Source organism: Rhinopithecus bieti, unplaced genomic scaffold (assembly GCF_001698545.2).
Source record: "Rhinopithecus bieti isolate Rb0 unplaced genomic scaffold, ASM169854v2 scaffold_43433, whole genome shotgun sequence".
Taxonomy (NCBI): Eukaryota; Metazoa; Chordata; class Mammalia; order Primates; family Cercopithecidae; genus Rhinopithecus; species Rhinopithecus bieti.
Window position 1 is genome coordinate 336489 of NW_016817794.1, and position 9219 is coordinate 345707.

Below are 9219 nucleotides of genomic sequence, written 5' to 3' on the forward strand. Positions count from 1 at the left end.
AAAAAAAAAAAAAAAAAAAAGAATCTACACACCAACTTGATGCCTGTCACAAAAATAACTCAAAATGGATCACAGACCTAGAAGTAAAATGCAAAAAAGTTATAAAACTCTTAGAAAATAACTTTGGAGAATACCTACATGACCTTAGGTATAGTGAAGACTTTTTAGATTCAACACCAAAGGCACAATCCATGAAGGAAAACATTGATAAACTGATTTCATTAAATTAAAAACTTCTCTTCTGCAAAAGACACTGTTCAGAGAATGAGAAGACAAGCCACAGACTAAAAGAAATATTTGCAATTGACATATTTGATAAAGAACTGTTATCTAAAACATACAAAGAACTCTTAGAATTCAACAAGAAAACAATCCAAATTTAAAAATGAGCCAAAGACCTTAACAGATACCTCATCAAAGAAGAGAGATGGCAAATAAGCTTATGGAAAGATGCTCTTAGCCTATGTCATCAGGAAAACGCAAATTAAAACAACAATGAGATACTACTATACGTCTATTAGAATGGCCAAGATCCAGAACACTGACAACACCAAGTATTGATGAAGTGTGGAGGATAAGGATGTTTAATTCACTGCTTGTGGGAATGCAGAATGATACAGCCACTTTAGAAGACAGTTTGGCATTTTCTTACAAAGCTAAACATTATCTTACCACATGATCCAGCAATTGCACACCTTGGTATTTACCCAAAAGAGTTGAAAACATATGTCCAAACAAAAGCCCGCACACGAATGTTTATAGTAACATTGTTTATAATTGCCAAAACTTGGAAGCAACCAAGTTTTTCTTCATTAGGTGAATGAATAAATTCTGTTATATCCAGACTGTGGAATATTATTCAGAGCTAAAAGGAAATGAGCTGTCAAGCCATGAATAGACATGGAAGAATCTCACAATGTATTACTAAATGAAATAAGCCAATCTGAGAAGGCTATAATACTGTGTGATTTCAACTATATGCCATTCTGGAAAAGGCAAAATTATTGGGAGAGTAAAAGGATCAGTAGTTGTCAGGGATTGTGGAGAGGGAGAGAGGGAGAGATGACTAGGTGGAACCCAGAGGGTTTTTAGGGCAGTGAAACTACTCTGTATTATGCCACAGTGGTAGATACTTGTTATCCTACATTTGTCCAAACCCATAGGGTGTACAACACCAAGTGAACCCTTTGGGTGATAATGATGTGTCACTGTAGGTATATTGATTGTAACAAATGTGCCACTGTGGTATGGGATTTTGATAGTTGGGGAGTCTGTGGATACATTGTAGCACGGAATATATGAGAAGTCTCTATACTTTCTGCCTAATTTTGCTGTGAAGCTAAAACTTCTCTAAAAAAACAAAGTCCATTAAAAAATTAAACTAAAAAAAAATTAAATGAGTATGTATTAACTCTTTCCTTACTAGAGATCTTTCCCCTCAAGCATTAGCTTGCTTTGGGTTTGGTTTCCATTTGAATGAGTTGTGTCTCTTCTCTGCTCATTGAAGCAACTGTGTCACATTTCCAAATATAACCAACATTTCTGGGCATATTCCTCAAACTGGGACTCAGAGCCCTGTAGTGGCACTGCTGTGACAAGCCTCTAAGCCACTGGATACTATATGGCACCGCCATCCTTGATGATTTAATTAACTCACCTATGCTATTCCTGTAGTGGTATTTAGGAGATGTGGCATTCTTTAGTTACAAAGAGGTATTTTGACACTTTGCCTGGAGAAAGCTATAGAACGGCAGCTAATAACTTGAAAGCATGTGTTAAGATGGCAGCTGCATTGACATTGGAGTGAGCTCTGATGGGGTGGTGGGAAGGGTTTTGTGAGCTTTGCATGCTCACTTCTCTTTCACCTTGCCAGTCAAGCATGACAGAAGGATTAACCTCCTTGCCATCTGCTTCCCTACCTTTACAGATGACAGCTTGGGTACATCTGTAGTCAGTGTTTCCAAATTTAACTAAGTCTGTGCCAAATATTGAAGAACAGTGATTCCTAAATGGTAGTGTCCATCAGAATCACTTGGAAGGCTTGTTATAATCAAATTACTGGGCCCCACCCCAGAGCCTCTGATTTCTTAGGTCCAGGATGGTGCCTGAGATTTGTGTTTGTAATAAGTTTTCACATGACGCTGATGCTGCTGATCCAGGGACCACACTTTGAGAATCCCTGCTGTAGGGGAAAGTCCGTATAGACAACAGGAAGAATTAGTGGAAGGTGTTATACAACCAGAAAATATCACGTACTTATCCAACTGTTGTCGTTGCTGCTGTTTTAATGGATAGATTGCTTTAAAAATTTTGTTTGGAAAAAAATATAGTGAGTGTTCTAGATGAAAAAAATAGAGTGTGCAACTTCCTTTAAAGGCATTGGCAAAGATTGTATAAAATGAGAGCAAAGAGCAGGCAGGGGTGGAAGGCAAGGTCAAATCAGAAAAAATGGGAAGTTTTTCTGCCTGGTTCCAAATCAGTTCTTCTGTTTGTACACCTATTTGTCCATCTCAGTTTTCTAGATGGCTTTCTAAATTGTGCTATATTCCAGGCATATATGCAACACATCATTAGCTGCTAAAATAAATCTGTTGACTTTGGAATGTTTGTTATTTTTTTGTACACAGCTTGATGGGCATCTTAAATTGTTGGTAATTACGTCTTATTCCTCCAAAATATTATAAAATATTCATTTAATGTCAAAACATCTAGGTGCTAAATATTCAATTATTTAAACAGACATTTATGCCTTTTAGAGAACATAGGGCCCCAGGTCAGTGTGAAGTGACAGGAGAATAGAAGAGTGGTCACAAAGGAATATATGGTAATTGGATACTTTCGAGATTGAATGCTTCTTTGGCAAATATCTGACAAGTAAAGGTGGGTGAGATCCATATCTTCTTCTCTATAAGTTGGCAAGTGTTATAATGAAAGCAAGCCTTGGATGAAAGTTTGTATAAATACTTAGTGAGCTGACCAAAAAAAGAAAGAAAGAGAAAAAGAAACAGATGAAAGAACAGATCTACTACTTAGTCTTTTTTTTTAATTATTATTATACTTTAAGTTCTAGGGTACATGTGCATAACGTGCAGGTTTGTTACATATGTATACTTGTGCCATGTTGGTGTGCTGCACCCATCAACTCGTCAGCACCCATCAATTCATCATTTATATCATGTATAACTCCCCAATGCAATCCCTCCCTCCTCCCCCCTCCCCATGATAGGCCCCAGTGTGTGATGTTCCCCTTCCCGAGTCCAAGTGATCTCATTGTTCAGTTCCCACCTATGAGTGAGAACATGCGGTGTTTGGTTTTCTGTTCTTGTGATAGTTTGCTAAGAATGATGGTTTCCAGCTGCATCCATGTCCCTACAAAGGACGCAAACTCATCCTTTTTTATGGCTGCATAGTATTCCATGGTGTATATGTGCCACATTTTCTTAATCCAGTCTGTCACAGATGGACATTTGGGTTGATTCCAAGTCTTTGCTATTGTGAATAGTGCCGCAATAAACATACGTGTGCATGTGTCTTTGTAGTAGAATAATTTATAATCCTTTGGGTATATACCCAGTAGTGGGATGGCTGGGTCATATGGTACATCTAGTTCTAGATCCTTGAGGAATTGCCATACTGTTTTCCATAATGGTTGAACTAGTTTACAATCCCACCAACAGTGTAAAAGTGTTCCTATTTCTCCACATCCTCTCCAACACCTGTTGTTTCCTGACTTTTTAATGATTGCCATTCTAACTGGTGTGAGATGGTATCTCATTGTGGTTTTGATTTGCATTTCTCTGATGGCGAGTGATGATGAGCATTTTTTCATGTGTCTGTTGGCTGTATGAATGTCTTCTGAGGTCTGTGAATTACAAGAAAGAAGGAAGGGAGGGAGGGAGAGAAAGCGAGAGAAAGTGAGAAAGCAGGCAAAGCAAGAGATTAAAAAACTAGATCTACTACTTAGTCTTTTGAGGTCATGAATTACTTGTACAGTACCTGCCTGAAGAGTTCTCTTTGAAACAGACATGGTCTCAGGCATCTATTTGGATCAGGCATTGAGTCCTCTGTTAAATGGGTAGGGGTGAGGGGGTTATGCACAAAACCAAATGGAATGCTAGAATTTAGAGTATTACTCTTGGGTATTTGGCTGCTGGTTTTGCCCAATTCTTATATTTTTCTTATGCAAGTTCAGGATGGCCTGTGTAGTCTTTCTAGCTACGACATTTCTGGAACACTACTCTTTTCATCAATGAAAAATAATTTCTGATACCCTTATGCTAATTAACAACCCTCTGGTGCAGATTTAGATAACACATTTGAAGTACTTCCTTGGCTGCACCTGAAGTGTGGATTCCTTATTAGGGGGTTTAAATATGGCCTAATTGTCTCTAGGATATGGGTGAAAATTTGCTTTTGTACCCATATACACATCACTGTTTTGTTCTAGTTATTTTTTTAAAAAAAAAGGTATCAGAGGTGACGTATAAAATCGTTCATGTTAATCACAGTGGCACTTAAAAAAATTTGGGGTGCTGCCCCATTATGAAGTGTGTTACAGGCATTGGGGATAAAGGAGGAAGTTTGAGAGCTATTATTGTTTACTGAACTACTGTTATAGAAAATTTGGGTGTTTTGTGTATGATTTAGGTTAGCATTTAAGAAAATGTAATACAAATTGTTGTAGCATTTTTCTGATTCCATCTTGAAGGCACAGGATTTTAGAATCTGTAAAGCAAAAAATACTAACAACAACAAAGGCATGCTGAAAAGGCTGGATAGATCTTTTTCAGGGGGGAATACTGTTTCTTTTCACACTTCTCTATTCCTAGCTGATAGCAAGGCCTGCATTTAATTATTGAAAACAATGACCACATGAAATGGAACTTCTCAGTGCTGGCTTTCCACTTTAATCTAAGATCATTTAATTTGCCAAATAACTTGAGTGAAGGATTGAGGCTGAAAGGTTAATAGAAGCCATGTTGCCCTTGGCTTAATTCTGTCCTTTCTTTTTATGTCATTTGATGTTTAGCTCAAACTTTAAAATTCAAAGACATGACACGTGTGTGTGTGCATGTGTGTGTTACATGTTTAATACTGTATAGAATTTCTGGTTTTTAAAAATACCGACTGTACAGACAGATACTTCGAAATTAAAATGAACTTGATAGTTTATTTCACTGACTTTTAAATGTTTAACTGCACCTCCCCCCAACCCCCAACTGTCAAATTCACTCACTGGAACATCACTAATGTTTAAGTACCAATCCAAATGGCAGACTATTGAGACAATGGGACTGTTTGGGGATCACAAAGACCACCCACATGTTTGGTGATTTTTTAGAAAGACCCATGGGACTCAGCATATAATGGTGCCTACAGTTCTATTTATTTGTTACAGCTACACAGCAAGGATACACAGTTGTATCAATAAGGGAAAAAGACACAGGCCAAGTCTGGAGGAATCCATGCACAGGCTTGCCATGTTTGTCCCTGGATGAGGCCACATAAGCACTCTTGCCCACAACAGGGAAAAGGAAGCAACATGTGTAGTTTTTCTGCCTGAGGAAGCCCATCTTAGTTAGACTCAGAGCCCAGAGTTGTTACTGTTGTCTGGTCATGAAGTTACAGTGACCAGCCACAATTACTGAAATTCCAGACTCCCGGAAGGAAAGCAGGTGTTTAGTGTCCCAGGTGGGAAAAATAACCGATTGTGTAGGCAACTTTTCAGAAGCTGACTTCCCAGGAGCCAGCCAAGACCAACCCTTCAAGCTGATCCTTCTGAAGATAATAGCTCAGTCCTGCTAGGTTAACACTGTCCTGCAGAGATGTAGACTTTTTTAGTACTACTCAGTATCTTTCACATCGTAATCTATAAATGTATATTTGCTTCTGGCTCCATGAGGGCAGAAGTCATAGGCTGTTCATACATGTTTTTCTGGTACCTGGAATGACAGGTGGACCTAAAGGGAAACCCAATGAATGTTTGTGGAATGACTGAATGGATGTGTCAATGGGATATGGATTTTAGTCTTGTGTGTAAATTAGAAGTTGTATATTTGTTAGATTGTAATTTATCTGTGGATATAACTTGTAGATGGTAAAATTCCCATCATCTGAACAAGAATTTTGGCATCCTGTCCACAATAATCTTGAAATGACCTCATTTCTAGACTGTCTAAGCTAGCTGCTAAATACTATCTTGTGTAATTTCCAACTTCCAAGCCGGTTGTGAGGCAACGATCATAAACATCTCCAAGGATAGCAATGGCTGAGGTGGTTTGGCAGTGCTGACATAACCACCCTGTATCCTTATTGGTCATTGGCAGAGCCCAGACTTGCTTCAGTCCCTATTGCCATTGCATTCTCCTTTGGGCTTAGGATGGAGCCAGTGAGTATCATGAGAAAGAGCTTATGTTTAGGTCAAAATATCACAGTAATCACATTATGGATGTAAAATGAAATGAGAGAATATGACTGTTTACCCACCGCATCTGGGCCAGTTGAAGTTTGGAACTATTTGTGGGAGCCTGAATGAGGTTTAATAGAGACTTCCTATCTAGTTAACCTCAGTATACATCTTAAAAGAGCCAGTTAAGTGGTGATTGATACTGTTGAACATACCTAGAGTAGAGGGCATTTGTTGTTGTAAAAAAGAAAGTGTATATACATATACACACATGTGTGTATATAAAGTTGAAATATATATTTCAAATATGCATATATTTATATAGACTTCTAATAGGAAGCATGGAAATACAGGTAGCCAGGTAAGGATAGAGGATAAAATGTTTATGAAACAAAGCCTCGAACAGAAAATCAGCAGACATTTGACTGTGTGTTTCTTTCACTTTTTAAATTTGATTACCTAGAATGTGAATATATAAGAAACACACAATTAAATTGAATAATTATGAATGTTAGGAGCCTCTTTAATTTTCAATGAACTATTTACATATGTGTAGGAAATACTATTATTAAGCCCCATCAGAAAATGGAATATTCTAGTTTTATCACATAGTACAGTTTAACAAAAATTAGCATGTCCATATCATATGTATCATCTCTTTTCAATTATAGATATATGTATTTATGTATTTTTTTAAGTTAAAATTAGTATTGAGGAGGTTTTCTCTGAATCTAGGGAACACATCTCTACAACTTTGCTGAGACAGGCCTTGGGAAACAGCAAAATGAGCATGTGTGGACTTTGGAATTCCAGGAGTGACCCCAGCGTGAGCCAAGCCATGACACACTTTAAATCTTGCTTCCTTAACTATGAAATGGGGCTATACAGACCCTATGAGACAGTGACCCATTTACCACCTGTAAAATATTAATACAGTGTAAGAGATTACTGCTATTGTCATAGCATTAGCACTTAGATATTTGGAAGCCTCCAGAAATATGCCTGCTCCTGGTCTTCTGCTGGGTTTCCACTGATTGATATCTTACTAGAATCTGGAAAGTTGGGAAAAGGGGGAGAAGAGAGGTGGGCACATGCCGTGACTGGAAGATGAAATAAGGCCCTGATAAGTTTGAACTTGGATGATGGCACTTCTAGTTTCTTTCAAAGACCTTGTAATATCTGGCTGTAAAGGTGACTTTCTTGTGTGTGTGCTGAAGGTGACTTTTGTACACAGAAAAGATTATTTAAGGGCAGTTTTGTGAACAAACTTGATATCCAATGTATTCAAGTTACACATTCAAAATCATATTTCTTCCTTATTTTTTTAACAATTTGTAGATCTAGCAAAATTTTATAGTCACTTTTATGAGGACTTTTGAAAACATAATTAAATGCCCTTCAACATTTAAATGGTATTTCTGTATTTCTTTTAAACTCCTTCAATTGTCTGACAACCCCTTCCAAGTATTGAATAACTTTTATAAAGCTGTTTTAAACATATAGATATGTTTTGTTCTCTTAAATGTCTCAGTCCCATTTATAAACTGTCTTTTAACATAAACCCAAATGTAAATCAATTACTCAGCACACATTTTGAATTAGATATTAATACTATGGGATTGATTTACTCCATCATTTCTATACTTAATTCCAAACCTTTCTGGAATGAAAACACATCCAATAAGAAAATCATTCTCACCCAGTAAAGTTCGGGTTTCCATCCTGATTCACTGTTTTTAATTCAGGCAGAGAGACGTAAGTCTGGTCTTTATTCATACTTGTGACCCTGATGAGAAATACCAGTTGCTGTTAATATCCTGATGATTGCTTGACCAGTGCTTCTTAATCTTTAGTGTGCACACGAATGAGCACAAGTCTCGCCTTGGTGTCTCGTTAAAATAAAGGTTTGGATTTGGTTGTGAGTTCTCACAACCCCACCCAAACTTACCAGATCCAAACCATAATTTTAACAAGACTCCCGGGTGAGTCTTGTGCACATTTGTGTGCACATTAATGATTATACCCAGCTCCCAGGTAATACCTGTGTTGCTGGGGCAGCAACCACACTTGAGTGAGTAGTGATGCCTTAGATTCAAGTGCCATTTTACTTCATTCTTCCATCTACTCATAGATGACTTTGTCCCCCATTGAGGTAGTTCACTTCCTTCACAGTTTGATTGGTTTTGCATTTCTTTGACTCTCTTAAGGCATTCAAATGTCATTTCCATCAGACTCTGCAGACTTTTCCAGGTTTTGTGTCACTGTGGTCAGACAACTGACCACTTTAATGAAGATTAAAATTACTCATTTATAGTGAAAGAATAGATTGTTTTGAAATAAATGTGTAGAAATATTTTGCTAGAAAAAAAAGTAGAAAGGACAAGTTTACCAGACTAACAGTTTGAACTCTGTTGAATGAACACGAGGTTTTATAAATGTAGGATACAACATTTTAAAAGTTGGTTCCTGTATCTAAATGAATTTTAGATTGTCTCTAGATACTTTGTATTGATCAAACATACTAATACAGACGCAAGTTTTTTTTTGTTTGTTTGTTTTTTATTTTAACTTAATGCTGTGCCTCCCTCCCTGTCAATCCTTATTGTCAGAAAATACAACTTGCTGGATGATTTTTTCCATCAAATATCTGAGAAGCAAGGGACCTCATAGAATATGTGTGCCTTTTGGTTGAACTAGCTTATTCCAAGCCAAGTTTCTCACTAACATTTCTTTATTCAATAAAAGTAGACAATTTAAATGTTAGAAAGGAAAACGTGTGTGTGTGTGTGTGTGTGTGTGTGTGTGTGTGTGTG